Below are 9313 nucleotides of genomic sequence, written 5' to 3'. Positions count from 1 at the left end.
GAGTAAATTTACTATTTATCCAACCTTACTAGAGACCATCTAAGTAACTTCACTTTAAGGAAATGGAAAACATTCCCCCGCCCCAAATACCATTTCCCAAATTCCTTCTCAGACTAACTTTAGCTAATATTAATATATAAATATATTACACTAAATTACTAAAATGTTCTTTTATACAAGATCTTAGTACTCATATCTTTGGCTCTAAAATAAACATGAGGATTGAATCACATATGCTAAATGATCGACTATCATTGAATAAACATTTCCTTCTAGTACAGTGTCTTATTTTCTCTGACATTAATGTGCATGATTATCTTATCTGAAGCGATACATGAGGAAAAACATGAGTTTTTATATGAAAGAACCAAAAATAGAATAAGAATAGAAATTTAGAACAGTTTTATTCAAATTGCCACACCAAGATGGCTACAACAAAGATTTGCTTTCTACTCCTACTGATTTTCATACCAGCTGTTAAATTAGATTGATGATCTACAAGGCATGTCAATTTATATCAGTGGAATCTTTTATAAAAGTTCTAATATATACATAAAAAATTCAATAAACTCTCCAAAACTTAAAAATTAATTTTATATATTAAATGGTAATGGATAAGAAAACTTGACTGACACTGGTCCTCTTGAAATAAATATTTAGAGAAAACAGTCTAATAAAAATTAGTTAAGAAAATGAAGCAATGACACAATTAGAACTCAAAGACACAATTACAACTAACTTTTAGCAAATAAGTTTTTAACTATTGCACAACCAAACTATTTATACATCCAAAGCACAGTTTGTTAGTTCCACAACTTCTCCTTTGTCACTTTAAGCTCCACTGTAAGGGCTTTGATCATCCAGGCCATGTAATTACCTTTAAGCAGCATGCTTAGGGTGTTTTCTGTACTACAGGTCCATACAGCATTTCTCTTTGTCCTCTTGGGAACAGAACATCAATTGCTTTCAGCTAAATGCACTCACATATGAATATTTTAGTACAATTTAATGCTTCTATACCAATCCCAAAGGAATAGAGCATCAATTTGTGAACACCATTTTCTTAGAGTTAAAAGCCAAGCTGGATAATGCAGTATGAAAGGGGTTGTCAATCTTTAGCTTTTTAGCAAGTCGGAAAAGCAGCCCATAAATTCAGTCCCAGCTGTGTACAAATAACTCCCATAAAGTTTGTTCGAACACAGACTTTTCAACATTAGTAAATTTTCTTCAAAAGAACTCAGAAAAAATTTCTTGTCTCAGTAAATTCTCCCCAAAACTGCTTTATTTAGTAAGTATTCATCAAGTCTTAGAATTATAAATGAACCACTACTCTATTAGTAAAATACCAAAATTCAGACAAAGTAATCTACTTGCACTAAGTGAAAAAAACACATTTCTCTGGCAGGACATAACAGAAACTCTTTAATGACTGTAATATGCTTATACGTTTGAATGGTGAGGTAGGTAAAGTCATCAATGGGGTTTCTAAAAGGTAATCCAGAAAAAAAAAAAAAGTTAAATGGGAACTACTACCAACTATGTCAAGGCTGCTGCTGCTGCTGCTGCTGCTAAGTCACTTCAGTCGTGTCCGACTCTGTGCGACCCCACAGACAGCAGCCAACCAGGCTCCCCCGTCCCTGGGATTCTCCAGGCAGGAACACTGGAGTGGGTTGCCATTTCCTTCTCCAATGCACGAAAGTGAAAAGTGAAAGTGAAGTCGCTCAGTCGTGTCCGACCCTTAGCGACCCCACGGACTGCAGCCTACCAGGCTCCTCCATCCATGGGATTTTCCAGGCAACAGTACTGGAGTGGGGTGCCATTGCCTTCTCCAATGAAAAAAGCCATATTTATTAAATTCTAGTCATAGCATAAATCTGACACTCTATTAAGCTCAACACATATTAATTAATGCCCTAACAAAATCCAATGAAATTATCAGATAACAGTTAAAGAATTCAATACCTGTTCATATTTCAAAAAAACCTCTAACAAACTAGATTTATAATACTAATTCGCGACTATAAATACTGTATTAATTCACAGTACTCATACTATATGCCAGGCACAGTTTTAAGTGTTTGACACAGACTAATGCATTGAATCTTCAGAACTACCATATGAAGTACAGACTGTTACCATTGCCATTACACAGCTGAAAAAACGGTGGTACAGAGAAGCTAAGTGATCTGTCCAAGGTCACACAGCAAGCAAGTGGTAACACTAAGAACTGAATTCAGGCAACCTGGCGACAAAGTCTGGACTGCTAACCATTTTTAACCATGATATGACACTATCTATTGTAGGAAACTGCTTTAGCAGCATTCCCAGTGGTGAAACACTAGAATTCCCTTGAAAATAAGAGACAGGGATGTTTATCAATCAACATTCCAAATATGGAGCTTGACAAATTAATTCTAAAACTGTGGGAAATGACAGTCAAGAATAGCTGAGACAATTCTGGAGAAGAATGGGGGAGATGGGTATTGCCCAAGTAGGTAATTTCATTACAAAGCTCCAGGAGCAGTTTTGGTACAATGATAAACAACTGACAGACAAAACACAGAATCCAGAAAGAGACTTCTGTATACATATAAACTTGATACGTAAAAGGTCTGGGGCAGAAGAAAATGCATAATAAATGATTAGCTACATGAGGAAAAGTTAAATAGTTACTTCATACCAAACAAACAATTAAATCAAGCAGATATAACTGAGTGTGAAATATGAAAAGCAAAACTTTAATAAAACTTTAAAAAAAAAAATACAGGTTAATATTGTTAAGACCCTCTCTTAGCAGAGATCCTTTTAAAAATACCAAAAAAAGTATATATCAAAAAGGAAAAAATGTTCAACCACATTAAAATTAAAAGCTGCTTTTTATTAAAAAAAAGATTCAAAAAATGAAGACGACAGTCATAACTGAGAGAAAATGTATGTAACACACATAACCAACAAAAGATTAATGTTCAGAACACATAAAAGAACTTCCAAAATTGTTAAGAAGATAGGCAAAAAAGATATGAACAAGAAATTCAGATGGGGGAAAAAAACCATGAATGAAAGATTCCTTACTCGTAATCAGGGAAAAGCAAATTAAAAAAGCACAGTGAGATTTCATGCCCATCAGACTAGCAAAACTTTTAAAAAGTCATAGTAAAATATACCTAACATAAAATTTACCATTTTAATCATTGGTAAGTGTTCTGTTGTATTAAGTATGTTTGTCTTGTTGTGTAATCACCACCATTACCTATCTTTAGAACTATCATCTACAACTGCAAAAGATGTTAAAAAAAAGAATTGAAAATACCAAAATACAGCAAGGATGAGAATTAAGGTAAATTTTATAAACTTTTGATAAGTATAAATAACCACTTTGGAAAACAGTATGTCAGTATCTGGTAAAGCTAGGCATTTACTATATGTAATTAAGCAATTTCACTCTTAGGCATACTTCTCTAGGAAAACACTAACATACAAGGAAACATTTTTTAAGAATTTTCGCAGCAACATTACTTGTAATAGCAAGAAATTATAGACCACCTAAATAAATATCCATTAATGGAAAAATGGTGGAAGTATGATATATTTATAAAACAATGCCACACATTAATGACACACAAATGAATAAAGAACACACACAGTCAACAAAGTGGGTACAGAGGGAATATACCTTTATACAGGGCCTCCCCTGTGGCTCAGCTCATAAAGAATCTGCCTGCAATGAGGAAGACCTGGATTCGATCTCTCGGTTGGGAAGATCCCCTGGAGAAGGGACAGGCAATCCACTCCAGTATTTCAGAATTCCATGAACTGTATAGTCCATGGGGTTGCAAACAGTCAGCCACGACTGAGTGACTTTCACTTCACTTCACTTCACCTTCATAATAAAGGTTATATATGACAAGCCCAAAGGTAACATCATACTCAACAATGAAAAGTTGAAAGCTTTTCTTCTAAGATTAGGGACAAGACAAGGATGTACACTCTCATCACTCTCATTTGACATAGTACTAAAAGTCCACAAGAGAGCAATTAGGCAAGAAAAAGAAATAAAAGGCATCCAAAGGCATTCCTTGGAATGAAAGAAGGAAAACTGTCTCTAATTGCAGGCAACACGGTATTATATAGAAAAAACTACAAAGATACCACCAAAAAATTGTTAGTACTAATAAGTGAATTCAGTAAATTTGCAAGATACAAAATCAATACACAGAAACATTGTATTTTTATATACTAACAACAAACTATCAGAAAGCAAAATTAAGAAAACTACCCCATTTACAATTGCATCAAAAAGAATAAAATACCTAGGGATGTGTTTAACATAAGGAGGTAAAAGACTTGTACATGGAAATCTATGACACTGATGAAAGAAAATGATGAAGATACAAATAAATGGAAAGATACTCTGTGCTCACGGATTAAAAGAATTAATATTGTTAAAACGTCCATACTACCCAAAGCAATGTACACATTTAATGCAATTCCTAACAAAACTCCAACAGCATTTTTCACAGAAATAAAGCAAACAATCCTAACATGTATATGGAATCAAAAAAGACCTTGAATAATAATTAAGGTTATCTTGAAAGAATAAAAAACCTGGAGGCACCATATCAGAAATACATAATAGAATTTAAAGCTATATTACAAAGCTACAGTAATCAAAATAGTATGGTACTGACATAAAAATACAAGAGAACCAAGAAATATACGCATTCACACATGGTCAATTAATATATGACAAAAAAGCCAAGAATATGCAATGTGGAAAGGACAATCTCTTCAATAAATGTTGCTTGGAAGACTGGACTTGTTGCTGTTGTTCAGTCACTGAGTTGTGTCCATCTGTTTGCGACCCCATGGACTACAACACACCAAGCTCCTCAGTCCTCCACTATCTCCTGGAGTTTACTCAATTTCATGTCCATTGAGTTGGTGATGTCATCTAACCACCTCAACCTCTGTCATCCCCTTCTCCTCCTGCCTTCAATCTTTCCCAGCAGTAGGGACTTTTCCTATAAGTCGGCTCTTCACTTCAGGTGGCCAAAGTATTGGACCTTGAGCTTCAGCTTCAGCATCAGTCCTTCCAATGAACATTCAGGATTGATTTCCTTTAGGATTCACTGGTTTGCTCTTGCAGTCCAAGGAACTCTCAAGAGTCTTCTCCAGCACCACAGTTTGAAAGCATCATTTCTTTGGTGCTCAGACTTTATGGTCCAACTCTTACATCCGTACATGACTACTGGAAAAACCATAGCTTTGACTATACAGACCTCTGTTGGCAAAGTGATGTCTGTTTTTTCACATGCTGTCTAGGTCTGTCATGGTTTTTCTTCAAAAAGCAAAAAGGAGCAAGTGTCTTTTAATTTCTTGGCTGCAGTCCCCATCCACAGGGATTTTGGAGTCCAAGAAAATAAAATTTCTAACTGCTTCCACTTTTTTCCTTTCTATTTGACATGAAGTGATGGGACCAGATGCCATGATCTTAGTTTTTTGAATGTTGAGCTTCAAACCAGCCTTTTCACTCTTCTCTTTCACCCTTATCACGAGGCTCTTTAGTTCCTCTTCACTTTATGCCATTAGAGGTTCAGTTCAGTTCAGTCGCGTCCGACTCTTTGCGACCCCATGAATCACAGCACTCCAGGCCTCCCTGTCCATCACCAAATCCCAGAGTTCACTCAAACTCATGTCCATCAAGTCGGTGATGCCATCCAGCCATCTCATTGGAAGGACTGATGCTAAAGCTGAAACTCTAATACTTTGGCCACCTCATGTGACGAGCTGACTCACTGGAAAAGAGTCTGATGCTGGGAAGGATTGGGGGCAGGAGGAGAAGGGGACAACAGAGAATGAGATGGCCATTAGAGGTATCACTTGCATATCTGAGGTTGTTGATATTTTCCCCAGCAATCTTGATTCCAGCCTGTGATTCATCCAGCCTGATATTTTACATGATGTACTCTGCATAAAAGTTAAATAAACAGGGTGGCAATATACAGCCTTGATGTACTCGTTTCCCAATTTTGAACCAGTCCAATTCTACCTGTTGTTTTTTGACCTGCATACAGGTTTCTCAGGAGATGGATAAGGCAGTCTGGTACTCCCATCTCTTTAAAAATTTTCCAGTTTGTTGTGATCCACACAAAGGCTTTAGCATAGTCAATGAAGTAGAAGTAGATGTTTTTCTAGAACTTCTTTACTTTTCTCCATGGTCCAATGAATGTTGGTAATTTGATCTCTGGTTCCTCTGCCTTTTCTAAACCCAGGTTGTACATCTGTAAGTTCTCAGTTCACAAGCTGCTGAAGCCTAGCTTAAAGGGTTTTAAGCATAACCTTACTAGCAAGTAAGGAGAAGGAAATGGCAACCAACTCCATATTCTTGCCTGGAAAATCCTATGGACAGAGAAGCTCAGTGGGCTACAGTCCCTGGGGTTGCAAAAGTTGGATGCAACTGAGCACACACTTTTTTTTTTTACTAGCATGTGAAATGAACACAACTATATGACAATTTGAATGTTTTCTGGCATTGCCCTTCTTTGGGACTGGAATGAAAACTGACCTTTTCTAATCCTGTGCCCACTGCTGAGTTTTCCAAATTTGCTGACATACTGAGTACAGCACTTTCACAGCATCACCTTTTAGGATCTGAAATAGCTCAACTGGAATTCTATTACCTCCGCTAGCTTTGTTCATAGTAATACTTTCTAAGATCCACTTGACTTCACACTCCAGGATATCTGCCCCTAGATGAGTGACCACACCATCTTGGTTATCTGGGTCATTTAGCAACTATATTAATTTTTTTCTTAAGTCTAGCTATCTTTGTTTTCATTCAGTTGTTCAAATATAATTTACTATATAAGTTTAAGTTGTACAGTATAATGATTTGACTTACATACATCATGAAATGATTATCACAATAGTTTAGTGAACATCCATCATCTCATGTAGATACACAATAGAAAAAAACATTTTAAAAAATAATAAAAATAGACCTACCATATGACCTGCAATCCCATTACTGGGCATATATCCAGAGTAAACCAAAATTCAACACACATGCACTCTGATGTTCACTGCAGCACTATTTAAAATAGCCAGGACATGGTAGCAACCTATATGTCCATCAACAGAGGAATAGATAAAGAAGATGTGGTACATATACACAGTGAAATGTTACTCAGCCATGAAAAGGAGTGAAATTGGGTCATTTGTAGAAATGTGGATGGACTTAACGACTGTCACATACAGTAAAGTTGGAAAGAAAAAAAAAAGTATCATATATTAACACATATATGTGGAATCTAGAAAAATATAGATGACCACATTTGCAAAGCAGAAGTAGAGACATAGACGTGGAGAAAAAATATATGGATATCATGCAGGAAAGTGGTGGTAGTGGGAGGGACTGGGAGACTGAGATTGACATATACACTATTGAAAGTATGTTTAAAATAAATGACTAATGAGAACCTACTATATAGCATGGGGAACTCTACTTGATGCTCTGTGGTTACCAAAATGAGAAGGAAATCCAAAAAATAGGGGAATATGTGTATACATATTGCTGATTCACTTTGATGTCCAGTAGAAACTAATACAACATTGTAAAGCAACTATACTCTAATAAAAATTAATAATAAATTAATTAATAAAATAACTATTAATTTCAAATGAATAAACATTTTAAAAATTTCTCAAATGAATAAACATTTTAAAAATTTCTAAGTTTATATCTCTAACACAATAAACATCACTGCCTATGAGTCAAATAAACAAGTTCTTTAAGGACCCTCAACAAATTTTAAAAGGAGTCCCAAGACAAAAAAGTTGAGAACCATTGTACTACACAAATAATGAAACAGGAAAATGTAAAAAATACAATCAAAGGATATCAACCTTGAAATAACCAGGAACTTGGAATCAGTACACAAGGATTTAAAAACAGCTATTACAAGTATGGTCAAGGATGTAAAGAAAGATACCTATAATGTTTGAACAGATAAGAAACCTCAGCAGAGAAATGAAAATATATAAAGAACCAAATGAAAATCTAGAACTAAAAAATACAAAATAAGAAATTTCCAGGCTGGGTTTAATACCATATTAGAAATTATAGAAGAGTCAGTAATCTTGAAGGTAAGTCAATGAAAATTATTCAGTCTGAAGAACAGAGGGGAAAAAAAGATGAGAAGGAATGAACAAAACTTAAATCATCTACAGAAGAATATAAAGATATCTAAAATATGTGCAACTGGAGTCCTAGAATAAAAGTAGAGGAAAAAAAGGTGACTCAGTGTTCTATAAATGTTAAGTCAATAGGCCAAACCTGGACTGCCACCTGTTTCTGTATAAAAGGTTTAATGCTATACAACTCATTAATTTATTTACAAGTCTATGGCTGCTCCTGCTCCACAACAGAAGAGTTAAGTAGTTATGACACTCTATGGCCAATAAAACCAAAAATACTTGCTGTGTGATTTACAGATAGCTTGTTCTCCCTGATGTAGATCTTTTATGTCCTAACTGAATTTTTTGGTCTAGTACTCCATCAATTATTGGGAGAAAGTATAGTACCAAAACCTCCAACTGGGATAAAAAATTTGTTTATTCCTCACTTTAGCTGTCAGATTTTGCTTGATGTATTTTGAAATTCTGTTACTGGGCACTCACACATTCATGAATGTTCTTACTGATAAATTGATCCTTTCATCAATTTATGACCCTCTTTATGTTTGGCAGTACTCACTGTCTTGAAGTTTGCTTTAGCTGATATTAATAAGGACAATTCAGATTCCTTATGTTTACTATTAGTATTGCGTATCTTTTTCTGTCTAAATGTATTTCTTATAGGCAGCATACAGTTGAGTCTTGCTTTTTATACATCCAGCGATCTCTGCTTTTTGACTGGAATATTGAGTTCATTTATACTTTTCTCTCACTGCTTTTAAGAATTCCTTTTTATCAGTATTGAAGTGGATATACCTTGTTTATGCATTTTGAATACAATTATATCAACCATAAACATAGATGAAACAACTTTGCTTGTCTGCCAGAAAACAATTCCTGATCATGAGATTTCAGGTCTTCATTTTGTTTTCACTTAAAGTAATAAAAGGTGCTTGCTGATCATTACCTGGAGAAAGCTATAAAGTCAGTGAATCTGGAAACTAACCTTTATGACACACAGAGGGCCAAGAGGCACAGGAAAAGATGCTCAACATCATGAATTATTACGGAAATGCACATCGAAACTACAGTGAGGTATCGCCTCACACCAGTCAGAATGGCCATCATTAAAAATTCT

This window comes from Moschus berezovskii, chromosome 21, assembly GCF_049115385.1.
Source record: "Moschus berezovskii isolate FMDL1 chromosome 21, NW_MosBer_1.0, whole genome shotgun sequence".
NCBI classification, from domain to species: Eukaryota; Metazoa; Chordata; class Mammalia; order Artiodactyla; family Moschidae; genus Moschus; species Moschus berezovskii.
The sequence above is the reverse complement of the archived record's forward strand: the minus strand, read 5'-3'. Positions refer to the sequence as shown.